The sequence below is a fragment of the Taudactylus pleione genome, unplaced genomic scaffold (assembly GCF_031769625.1).
Source record: "Taudactylus pleione unplaced genomic scaffold, aTauple2 ptg000018l, whole genome shotgun sequence".
Lineage (NCBI taxonomy): Eukaryota > Metazoa > Chordata > Amphibia > Anura > Myobatrachidae > Taudactylus > Taudactylus pleione.
This window is the reverse complement of record NW_028284420.1, coordinates 10,620,607-10,633,518: the sequence shown is the minus strand read 5'-3', so window position 1 is coordinate 10,633,518 and position 12,912 is coordinate 10,620,607. Positions and strand designations below refer to the sequence as shown.

Below are 12,912 nucleotides of genomic sequence, written 5' to 3'. Positions count from 1 at the left end.
ATGGTAAAGGTAACAGTCACTCATTTCCCTATCTCATTATATGTTCACTTTGTGTGGTGGAAGTTAAGTTCAACCACAATTTCTTTACTCTTGTCCTGGTGTAAAAATCGATTATGGTTCAGTTGATAGAACAGGAGTAACCCAGTATTAGTGCTGGCAATCATAGTACTTCAACATCTACTTTTAAAAAAGGTCCAGGTAAGAAGAAGGTGTAAGTAAGGACAGTCCAAATCTAAAAAAAAAAAATGTGACAATCCTTAAAACATCAACTCTAACTATAAGGGGAAAAGTTACTGCCGAAAAATTTAAAATCGCCAACATGCCATATACCACACGCAGTGTCAAGGAAAGGTCAGGCCATGGCCTTTCTTTGCAGGTTGTGGTCTTGTTATTGCCCTTTCATGTGCTAGGATTTATATTGTGCCAGGGCCAATCACAGTCAGGCATCTTCTGTTACCATGCATGCACCACCTTCTTGCTCTAAGTCTAGATAGTCACGTTTAATAAAGCAAATCTGCACAAATAGGACACTAAGGCTGAAGAACAAACTGTGGTCCTGATTCAGACCCACTCGCGAGAGCGGGTTTGATGGCCGGGCACTGCGCACGCGAGCCGCACAGTGAGTGAATTGCCCCGTTTTGTAGGTGTGCAGGGGGAGTGGCTGGACAAACGGAGGTGTTCCTGCTCTATTAGAGCAGGAAGTTCACTGGGGCTTGCAGTGGACTAGACCCTACCACAAGGGTCCCGTTGCAAGCCTGATGGTCGCGATGATCGTGACCATCGCCAGGCCGCCCGCTAAAGCTGTGGGTGGTTACCCACAGCTTAGCGAGCGGCCTGGAGGCCGGGGCAAAAAAAACCCGGCGCACATGCAAATAGCGAGCGCCTCTGAATCAGGGCCTGTGTTCACAAACTTCACAGATCCTTGAGGAGAGTCTAAGGGTGTCCACGAGTGGTGTGTGTGAGTCTGACTTTTCTGATTCAGGCTCTGTAATTATAGAGAAGCCTCCTTCCACCATTTTTGAACCCTCTGCAAATGAGGATGAGTAGTAGTAAATGTGATTTTGATTGTTTAGACATAGAAATTGAGGATGCTACTGTGGAATGCAACAGGATAAGGGAATGATTGTGTATGTGACACTAATGAGATTGTTAATGATGAATGTGTTGGCCAAAAAAAGTTGATAAAATTCAGGGGGGAGGATGTCTGTTTGTGTCAAAGTAAGTCAGCCACCAGTGGCAGTAGTTCTCGCCAGTGATATGATGGAAAATGTCATGTCAAAAAATAAAAATAAAAAGCCACCTCTTTGTGGAATAATTTATACCCAAATCCTGACATTTATCAATACATCTGTACCATTTGTTGTGCTAAAGTAAGTAGAGTTATGGAAATTAACCATGTAGACACATCCTCCCTGTTACCTCATTTGCAGCGAGTTCATGCAAACTATTTAGCAAAATCTGGAAAAATATATAAAATAATAACAAGCAGTTCAGTGTCAGCTACCAGCAGCATGGATAGATCCCAGCAAATGCAATCTACATGCCAACACATTCATTATCAACCTCCTCATTAATGATCTGAGTTAGTCCTTCAACCAATCTGCCAAGGTAAACTGACTCCTCCCCATCCAGAATTCCCAGGAAGAATGCTTGCGTGCTAGGCTGCTGAATCTTGGGGCGAATCTTCATCACATAAGGGGACCAAGAAGAATACTAGTAGTTTCATAAAACAATTGTCTGTGAAACAATCATTTGCAAGTATGTCTGCTGCCATCCTATTGTGCAGCGGTTCATTGAAGCCATGACTGCTAAGTTAGCATTAAGTCCAATATCTGCCACATATGCATCTGGTATTAGACAATTAGTTGAGGTCATGTCCATGCTATCAAATTCTATCTGAATTTTATTTGACCAGAATAACAATTCCTCACCTGTACAGGAACGTTGAAAAAATAATAATTCTGTGCCTAGAAAATGCAATTTTACCGAATGTCCATAACTACAGATATGTGGACAAGCAGTACTGATCAAACTAAAGATTACATGATTGTCACAGCCCACTGGGTGGGTTTATCTCCTTCAGCAACGGTATCTAAAACACATTGCCAGCTCTTTTCACAGGTAGGCTAACATCTGTATTACTGGCTTCACTATGAAGAATACTGGTGCAATCTGTTGAAAAGATTCAGGGATAATGATAGCAAAATGGCTTACTCCACTAAGACTCTACTTAGGATGTTTCATTTAGGGAGCTAACATTGTACTAGCATTACAGATTGTGTTGTTCATTTCAGCTTTTCCTCCTTCAGTAGATGTTGAAGTATCAGCTTCTGAACTCTCTTCTAGAGGTCACAGCAACAGCATACATCTCGTTCTGTACAGCCACTTGTGACAGGCATTGAAGTTCTGTAGCTTGTATTTTTTATCTCGTATCCGCATAAGTTGATTTGATTTGACTAGTCCTGTGACTTCCTGGGTGGATACAGTTTCTTATATATCTTATAATTTAGTTTGAAAAATCAATACTAGTCATACAGAAATAACAAAAATCATTCACCAATAAAAGTTAGGTGACAAAATAGATCATAAAAAATCTAGACAGTCAAAAAAACATAACTAACTATAAAACATAATGTGCAATAGCTTGTTAACGTTAATAACAAATGTCATCAGGGTGAAAGTTAAAAAAGAAAAAAAAAAAGAAAAATTAATAAGAAGGTATTGATGTTGAAAAGATTGCAGGAATTTATGGGAAATGTTCGAAAAACTCGATGGGAAGAGTAATCGTACTCAAAATCAAGATAGATGAAGGGAGAGGAAAAAATATATATATATATATATATATATATATATATATATATATATAGTTGCGTTTGTTGGACCGGCACTCCACTGAACTGGGTAGAAAATACTCCCGTGCCTTCGGAAAATAAATGTAAAAAATGACAAAGTCCGCGGCACTTGAAGATTTAAAAAAGTAATATAATGTGTATTGCACACGTATATGACCGACGTTTCGGAGCCACACGCCCCTTTGTCAAGGTGGCGTGTGGCTCCGAAACGTCGGTCATATACGTGTGCAATACACATTATATTACTTTTTTAAATCTTCAAGTGCCGCGGACTTTGTCATTTTTATATATATATATATATATATATATATATATATATATATATATATATATATTTTAAGAAAATCACTGTACCGGCACTCGCCTGTTCTTGGAATATATCTCTCCTGTGGGGGGTGCCCTCTGAATTACCTGTTACTCACCGGAATATGCTATGCCACTCCAAACAATCATGGCTTGCCTGATTACGTGTTTTTTTTGGAGTGGAGAGCCGCTAATACACACACACACACATATATATATATATATATATATATATATATATATATATATATGTATATATATTTTTTTATATATTTTTTTTTTTTTAAAAGAGTAATAGAAAATATATAAATAGGATATGGGAGTGGGGGAACGAGCTGGGGAATAAAAGAGAGAGAGAGCCATAGAAGTGAGAGAGAAAAAAAAGGGGGGGAGAGAAGGAGAGAGTTGGGTAGGGTCAGTAGTGGAAACAGAGAGCAAGTGGTTAGGAAAGGCCAGGAGGAGATACAACCTGAGACCCAGACCACAGAGACCATACTACAGTAAACTTATCCACTGTGTAAATCTGGAGACTTGTTATGTACTCCATTTTGGCCATAAACCAGATGCGGTTGAGAAGCTGTTGATGGATTGGAGAGTATAATTTCTTCCAAGTCCTAGCTTGTTGATATTTAGTGGCACAGGAGATATGTAGGATAAATTTATTCTTGTGTTTGGATAATTGGTGGGCTGGAGCACACAGAAGCAACACGGCTGGAGTAAGTGGAGAATCAAGGGATACTAAGGAGGATATAAGGGATTGGAGCATTGAGTAGAAATGGGCGATATGTGGACATGTCCACTAGATGTGGAAAAGGCAACTAATATGTCCACACTGTCTCCAGCAGAGTTTAGAGGTATTTGGATATATTTGATGTAAATGCTCTAGAACGAGGTACCAGCGAGCGTATATCTTACAGAGTTTTTATTAATAAAACTCTAATAGAGCATTTCGAGATGTTGAGGCGTATTGACTCCCAAGTGTCTTCACCCAGAGTGGTACCGAAGTCCGTTACCCAACAATGTTCATGAATCTCCAGTCCTGGACTAAAATAGAGTGATATAAATACAAAGGCGTTCCATTGCCGTGGGGTTTCTTAAAGAATCTGGAGACGAAAGAGAGGAAGTGATAAAATTACGAATCTGGAGATATTGATAAAAACAGGACTTTGATAGAGTGTTTTTCCTGTAGTTCCAAGAAAGGTTGTGGAGCAAATCCACTCAGAATATGATGAAAATGGGTGATGCCATCTGCCGTACAGGTAGAGACCATGTAAAGTGAGTGACCAGGACGAAAAGAGGGTTGAAACCATATATAGCTGTTAGAGGCGATGGGTGATTAGATAAGGCAAACTTAGTATCGAGGGAGTCCCAAACAGAGAGAGTGAGTGTGACTGAAGGGACCATTGAAAGGTCTGTGTTTCCAGGGGAGCCACGGGAGGTTAGAAGCTGTAGAGACCTTAATGAGAGCAGACTCCAGATCAACCCAGCATTTGGTATTTTTGGGAGACTGCCAGGCAACTAGTTGGCTACGTCTACAGGCTTGGTAAAATTTGATCAATGATGGGAGACCAAGACCACCGTACTCTTGAAGACGATATATCTGCGAATACAAGGTCTTCTATTCCAAATAAATTTGCCATAAAGCGTCTGTAAGGAAGAAAGAACATGAAGGGAAACTGCCACTGGAAGAGTCTGGAATAATTAAAGGAGTTTGGGAAGCACATTTTAATTGCATTAATTAAAACAAGGTTCGCCAACTAGAGAGGTCTTGTTCTATAGCTCTGAACAGGGGGGGATAATTTGCTTTATAGAGACTATGATAAGATTTCATCAAATATATGCCTAAGTATTTAATGGATTCTGTACGCCAAGTAAAATTGAAGTTAAGACGGAGCAGATCTGACGATTTCAGGATATGAAGGGGTAAAGCTTCTGATTTGTCGTTATTAATTTTATAACCAGAGAGTTGCCCAAAGAGGGAAAGCTATTGAAAAAGATTTGGGAGGGAGATCAATGGATAGGTAAGCGTAAGAAGGACATGATCAGCATAAAGAGAGATTTTGTAGGAAGCATCACCAACAGAGATTTCCGGACTCGCTCAAATCCTGCAAGCCAGGGGTTCAAAGATTAGTGGGGATAGAGGACACCCCTGCCTGGTGCGATTAGAGATGGGGAAGGATTCCGAGAGAAGGCCCCCTGCAAGGATTGTGGTAGCTGGCTTATGATAGAGGGCCTTGATGGCCTGAAGAAATTTGCCTTTAAAGCCAAAATTGAGGAGAGTGTTGCTCATGAGAGCCCAAGAGACCCTATCAAAGTCCTTGGCGTCGAGAGCAAGAAGAAGGGAGGGTTGCCTAATAGAATTTACATGGCGGATAAGGTCTATTGTGCATCTGGTATTATCGAGAGCTTGGCGGGAAGGTACAAAGTCAACTTGATCGGGATGGATTGGACAGGGAAGCATGGGGTTTAGCCTATTTTCAAAAAAATGTTAGCAAAAAGTTTGAGATCAGTATTTAATAGAAATCGGCCTGTAGTTAGTTGCCAATTGAGGATCCTTACCCGGTTTTGGAATTACCGTTATTTTTCTTTAGTAGTGTCCGGGGGAAAAATGGATACTTGTTTTTTTAATAGTTTTTTCCACACCACTAAATACTTAATACCTCACCTCCAATAACTTTTACTGGCCTGAGTCCTGTGATTTACTGTTTGGAGTAGTGTGTTGGTAATATATTCAATTATCAGCGATAATGCAAAAACATTTTGCGCGCTCCTGTTTTTCACAATATTCAATTCCAGAAGTCACGATACGGCATTCGCACATAAACTCTTAATAACACCCACTTGAAATTCTTAAAAACACCTGTCCCATTCATATAGCACCCCCATATACCTGTCCCTCATCAATTAACCTATTTTGCTGCACTTTGCATTTTTCACCCCAAAAATGGCATGTCAATATTGGCCAAATTAAACTAATTAATTTTGTTTGCCTAATTAGTCATTATTGAGGCGGTTTTAGTTGTTCTGAACCAAGGGCGAAGGCATCACTGCGATCACACTGCGATCATGCAGACCATCGAAAGCCATCGCAGAGTGATTGATATGTAGTGCGCGTTTGGTGGTGGTGATGGGCGGAGGGGGGGGGTAGTCGGCAAATCGCAGGCATGCCTGGGCATTTGAACGCTATTGCATGGACGTACATAAATTATTCACTGTGACGCCATACGCAGTTTGAGTACTCACTGCGTACAATGAGGTTAGCAATTTCTGAGTAAGGTCAGACCTGCTGTAATTCTGCATGAGGGTCCGATGTTGCCAATGTATACGCAGGACTGGAAAGTTTTACGGAGGTGAGATAGCGACAGTGGGCGTCTCTATGCTGGCTGTGTGACGGTATTCCGATAGCATTCATTAGCATATTTTCACAGCGGTGCTGCCTGCGTAATTGCAGCTGCTATGCAATAGCGATCAGTAGTGAATCAGGCCCTAAGTCCCAATTTTTTTTAACTTAAAATAGAAATTTTCCCTAACTTTTTACATACTCAGGAGGTGGTGAAAACGAATTAGCACAAAATGCATGTCAAAATTCACACCAGCGAAAATCACGGCTAATAGAATAGCGCAATAAGTATAAATTTGCACGATATGCCAATTTTTGTGGCTAATTGAATTCCCCCCTTAGGGCCGTATTCAATTAGATGCGAAAAGATGTTTTCCGTAAAAAAGTATAGCGGATTACGTCATTTCGCCAGGCGCAAACTTATCTCCGTTTTCAATTTGAAAGACTTTTCGCGTACGTGGAAAGTCAATGCAATGTAATGGGTGGAAAAGATTCGCCTATGAAAGTAGGCGGAAAAAAGTGCAGAATTGGGGTTTAGGGGTGCAAACATCGGAAACCATTTAGCACCCTTGGGACAGCCCCCAAAGGATAACTGCATCAAAAAATCCCTAAAAAAAGGCAGGGTCATCCCAAAATTTGACTTTGAAAATGGGGGCGAAAAAGTATAAAGTTGGGGTACAAACATAAAAAGTAGCGAAATAGACTTTTGGGGGGGTCAGCAAGTAGGGTTGAGGTGTTTTTTTGATTGCAGGTGCATGCAACAAGTGGGTTTTTCACGATTTTGTAAACTTCACTTTAGAGACTTTAAAATATGCTAGCACCCATTTTGAAGTACCCTGAATTTGACAGGGCTACTTATTTTCACCAACAAATACTGCTTTATGCTCTTCTTCACCACTTGTGCAAAGACTCTAATTAGAAGCTATTGAAACAACTTAAGTACCCCAAACATCTTTATTAGGCCTATTCGGGGACATCTACATTGATCACCAATGTTAGTGCACCTTTTTGGGGGGTTCAGGCTGATTTCCCCATTTCTGACAGCATTTTCCGACTGTTCCGACATCGCGGCTTGCCATTTTCATGTCCTTTGGAATTGAATAGGGCGAATAGCGGGGGCACACCCGATAAGTTTCCGTGGCCAAAACACGCGATGTAGGCGGAAAAAAGATTCCGCCGTCGGCAGTGAAATTATCGCGGCTAATTGAATACGGGCCTTTGTCTATTAGTTCTTTCTATACGGTTGTATAGTTTATTAAACTGCCATCCTGTCTGCCACTGCAGTGCCACTATGTTTTGTTGATGTGCTATATTATTTTATACTGCCATGCATTTGTACTGCTGCTCTTTGTTCTCTACTATTAAGTGCTCTGGAGCATTTTATTGAGACTTCTCCTGTTGTCTATTTCTAAACCTTTATTATTCTTTGTAAAGCAACTATATTACTGTATCAGTTGAATAGATATCAGTTCCATTTAGTTGAGAGAGGCAAACTGTGTCTGTGAAATTTTAACCTTCACCAGTGCTTCGTCGTCTTAGCTGTTATTCATTTTGTCAACGTTCACGATACCTTTAACATCTGGTTTTTATGCGGCCAAATTTGCCCTGACTGGAGAACAGTAGCAAATAATGTTCATATGGTTGTTTCACAATCCTCATGACACTTGATCTTTTTTGCTTGTCCTACTGTATATTTAACCTTTCTTGTTTTTCATGTGCTCAAGTTCCCTGGTCCTCTTCTTAGCTCCCCTGCGTCACAGTAAGATGTATTACATAACCTTTTTAGTATTTGAGTGCAAGTTGCAGGATGTGATTTTTAAATGAGCTTCAGGGGGTGAGGTTTCATATTGAGTGGCATTCTTGGGATCAGTCATTAATGCAGATCCAGAAATTCCCTCTCTCCTGCGAAACTACCTGATCCATAAGTGTTCTCACCTTTTACTCCAACCAGAAACATTAGAAGTCAAAAATCTAATTTATAGACACTGGGGGAGATGTACTAAGCCTTGGAGAGAGATATAGTACCAACCAATCAGCTCCTAACTGCCAATTTACAGGCTGCTGTTTGAAAAATGACAGGAGCTGAATGGTTGGTACTTTATCTCTGTCCACTTTATCTCCCTCCAATGCTTAGTACATCTACTAATTTCAGAATCTTGAAATGCAGTTATGTGACCCAAAAATGAAGACAATTTCTGATATTTTCTGAAATGAATCATGATTAAATGAGCATTATCTTATGAAAAACATGTGGGTGGTCCAGTTTTTCAAGTCCGAACATATAAGTGGCCTTTTAACTTTTCTCACCATGTTCATTCACATCTCAGCCCACATTTCTGCAAATGATAACTATACCCCCATTAGCAGCGGATTCATAATGAAACATTCTGAGAATACTTAACAACCACTTAATAGGGATGGTCATTTCCAACCTTACATTTATAAATACACAATAGTGGCAACCTATAATCATCACAAAAAGTGAACTAAAGTGTTCCTTAAATGGAATCACATAAAACAAATATAAGGTATAACATCTAGTGATTGCATAATGTATAAAATAACTAATAATGTGAATAACATAGCTACAATGTGCACCGGGTAACTAGACTTAGTATAGAGAGCTCACAGGACTTACTTGCAATCTCCTTCCCAACTTGTGTAGTAATGGCTCAGCAGCTGGAATGAATCATACTAGCTTAGCCCTATCCTATATTTATACTGAATCAGTGGTTACATCACTTCCTCCAATTTCTGATGCTTAAACATCCCCGTTTATAGTGAAAAAAATATATAATTGTTGTTAGGGACTTTTATATCCAAAGGAAACCATCATACATCCAATTGTTAATAATCTTAGGGGTCTAATTATGCTGGAAATGTATTAATTGATATCTCTAATGGCGTTTTACCCAGCCTGCCCCTCACTTTTGAAACGCACTGGAGCGCAAAGCTGCGCTTCCGGTTTGCATTCCAACACTACCAAATACTTTTATTGTAACCTAACTGGTTTGATAGCCAGTCACTGACTGCATCACCAGGCACGACACTATCCGCGTCACTGGCTGCCTCCACAACATCCCACCTGCCCACCTCCCGCTTGTGGGATGCACCAGTTAGCGTCCCAACGAACAGCTGACTCAGCGATGACACACACAAATGGCACCACCTTCTTCCCAAATGTTATAAGAATCTTCAATTTTCTGTATTTTGATAACAATGTATTCGATAAACTGTTAATTTTTCTATGATAACTGTGTTCTTTAATCCTGATGGAGCCTTGTACAACTGACTCAATGGAAGATCATATTGACAATAAATCCACATTTCATAATTAAATTCAATAAATTAACTGTTTTATTTAGGAACACATCATATATATTCATTGCTGATGTATAATATTTTAAGAAATTGTGCCTCGTGGGACCCTTTACAATTTTTAGAAGTCTACCTATCATGGTCTGGTTAGCATGATTTTTGGAATGAACCATACCTTGTCATTTCAATCATGGTAGCCAATCCCATACCTACTCAGTGCATGGCTGATTTCTTTTGTCAAAACTGGATTATTGGCTGAGACAAGATCAGTTTAAAATTGAATCGCAGCGACACCATCTTGCGACTGGCCGCAAGACGCCATTTTGCAAAATGGCCACCTAAGCGCCATTTTAGATAAACTCACACTTTAGTACATGTGGCGATAATACTATTAGCATCATGCGAATGCATCTGTGACCATCGCCATAGGTTACGGCAATTCACCAAAAGCCCATTTCATTACTTTACGTATTATAAAGGATATATATTTCAGAAATGGCTTTACAGTATGCCAAAATTTAATTAGCTGAATAGAGCAAGTGGCCAAGTGGCAACTAGCTTGTGTAGATAAGCTTCCTGGACAGTGTCTGCTCTCACTACAGGTGGTCCGGCTAGAATACACACCTTACATTAGCAGGCTTCCTGCAATGGCATGATTTCAAAGACTAGAGTGTCATCTTAGGTCTGTCTCTTGTAGCTGGGCTATTTGCATTTCACGCAAGAGACTGGGAGAATAAAGAGTTTTTCTTTTGAAGCCTGGGACAGGTGGGGGGGACTGCTTACAGAGTGGGCATGTGGAACTATCTGGCTCAGCATGTCACACTGCTAAGATGTTCACTTAGTGAGAGTTAAGTGCACCCTTCCTCATACACACATTAATACATCTTTATATCAAACCCCTAATACTCACACATTACATATTCACACATAAGGTTTAATAAGCTTTAAAGTATATGATTTAAGTTGGTTCAGTTAGTTTAAATGCTGAGAAATAAAGATATTTGATAACTAAGGTTCTATACATGTTAAGACAGCCGTGTTTGGTTTCAAACTGATGCGTACTCTTTCAACAGAATTCCGGTACTATCGATGTGGAGATCGCATCATGCATTCCCAACTTATGGACCGCAGAGACTACAAGCAACAAAATGTATATTTTAGGAACAACTGTTAGGATGCAGCATGGGGAGGTGGAAGGGAAAAGACACCCAGCTGTTAGAGGCTGGGCGAGTCTATTTGAACCAGCCTGTTAAATGCACTGTAACATATGCTTCTCCCCTGGGAACCAATGGCATAAGCAAGAAACTTCTCTACTGTCCTGTCTATTCTGGGGGGGTATAAACGTGTGCTCAAACACTGGGTCTTTAGTCTTCTTGCTGAATGCTGATTGACGGAGGTTTTCTTTCTGAAGGCCGGGATCTGGTCCAGAGGCGCTGCGTATGTATACTGTACTTGGGTCTGTATAATTCCTTTGCGCTAAATTGTACACAGATCATAGCGCAGTGTTGGCTAACCTTGACACTCCAGCTGTTGTGGAACTATATATCCCAGCATGCCCTGCCACAGTTTTAGCATGCCCTAATAGCAAAACTGTAGCAGTGCATGCTGGGTTATGTAGTTCCATAACAGCTGGAGTGTCAAGGTTTGCCAAACTGTCATAGCGTGTAACTGACTGTACTTTTACTTGAATAATACTTTATGCTTCGGAACCACATGTTCTGAGTCTGGAGTCTCTATTTATTGTATGACTGCGTACGCAAATTAGCGTCATCCTTAGAGGTTTATAGGAAGGATTTTAGAAGGTACAGGCAGGGGTATATAGAGGTTCATTTTAATATCGTTAGTTGGGGGCTCTTAGTGAAGTCACTTACCTGCTCACACAGTACATACGGCTATCGATATTTCAGCAAAGGGTGGAGTGGCCACATGCAGGGTTTGCCTGCAACCGCTTTGTGCTGAAAGATCGCTATCCGTCTCCGTGTGAATCAAGGAAGATGACTAGAATCCAGGGACAAGAGAGGAAAAAGTTTGTTTTCCTCTGTTGATAGAACCTTACGTTTAAAGGGGTGCCGCAGTACTGAGTACGCGGCTAAGTCGCAGGTTTGCGCATATCAAAGACGCACTTTTGTGTACGCAGCTCAAAAGTCATTTTACGGTTGTGTGGTAGTTGCATTATTGTGTATGCGGCTGATCGCACAATAGTGTATACGCACTTCCGGTTCTGCTGCCACGTGTTTTAACAAAGCCGTTGAGGTTTACCTTTTTCAATTGTTACCAATATCTGGGTTAATGTTTATTTTTCTGCGCAGGAAAAAAGTGTGTAACAGTGAATATTTGTTGAACAAAGTTAAGTGTATCGTATGATCCTTAAGGGCTAGGTGCAAGGGTTAGTCTAGCCGCTCGGTAAGTAGCTTTACCGTTCTATACACAGTAGCAGGTGTACATGTTGTCTTTGTTGTAGAAAGGTGCGTGGGAGTAGCCGACATATAAGCTCTCATAGGTGTGGAAGTTGCCTTACTAAATCTTATCCGGGTGTGGAAGTTGCCTTTTTCAAATCTTATCCAAGTGTGTGGCTGCTGCCGACTTAAATTGTCCACAGGTAAGTGAAAGTATCTTGATTGTCTTTCACCAGTTTAAATCTATATTGAAAAGCGTAGGACTTGTCTCAGAATGGGAGCCGCGCAAACAGTAGAGATGTTAGACAATGATGTGCTGCTAATGGAGGCGCCGATCGGATCGGCCCGTCGTATCATGCATACCAAGTACGGTACTTATGCAATAAGGTATTGTGATTTATGGTTTAATATGACGTGGAAGAGTGTTAGACCGTTTCCCAGAATTGGTAGTTTTGATAAAACTGTGTTAGATAATGTCCGGGATCACATCAGTTTGATGCGCTCCCGAGAGAAAAAGGTTAAATATTTTGAATGTTTAAAACTGTGGCAGCATGAAGGGGATGCGTGGCTTAAAAATGTGCAAACGACGCAAACTAGCGTCTTGAGCACATTGCCAAAAAATACATCCGCGGCGCTAAATTGCAATATGGGCGAGCCGCAAAATGGCGCGCCTGTGCAGAAAGGTAGCGTCGTGGAGAGTATT

General features: G+C 40.6%; 1 protein-coding gene and 1 long non-coding RNA gene across 3 annotated transcripts in view; one reads left to right on the top strand and one right to left on the bottom strand.

The window, feature by feature from the left end:
* Nucleotides 1–9,173, bottom strand: part of LOC148540667 (uncharacterized) — a 68,645-nt gene extending 59,472 nt beyond the window's left edge. Inside the window, exon 1 of the long non-coding RNA XR_015869374.1 lies at nucleotides 9,134–9,173. This is a non-coding gene — a long non-coding RNA (uncharacterized LOC148540667). The remainder of the gene's footprint in view (nucleotides 1–9,133) is intronic.
* LOC148540666 (chloride channel CLIC-like protein 1) overlaps nucleotides 1–12,912 on the top strand; it is a 330,115-nt gene that overhangs the window by 167,615 nt on the left and 149,588 nt on the right. The window lies entirely within an intron of this gene.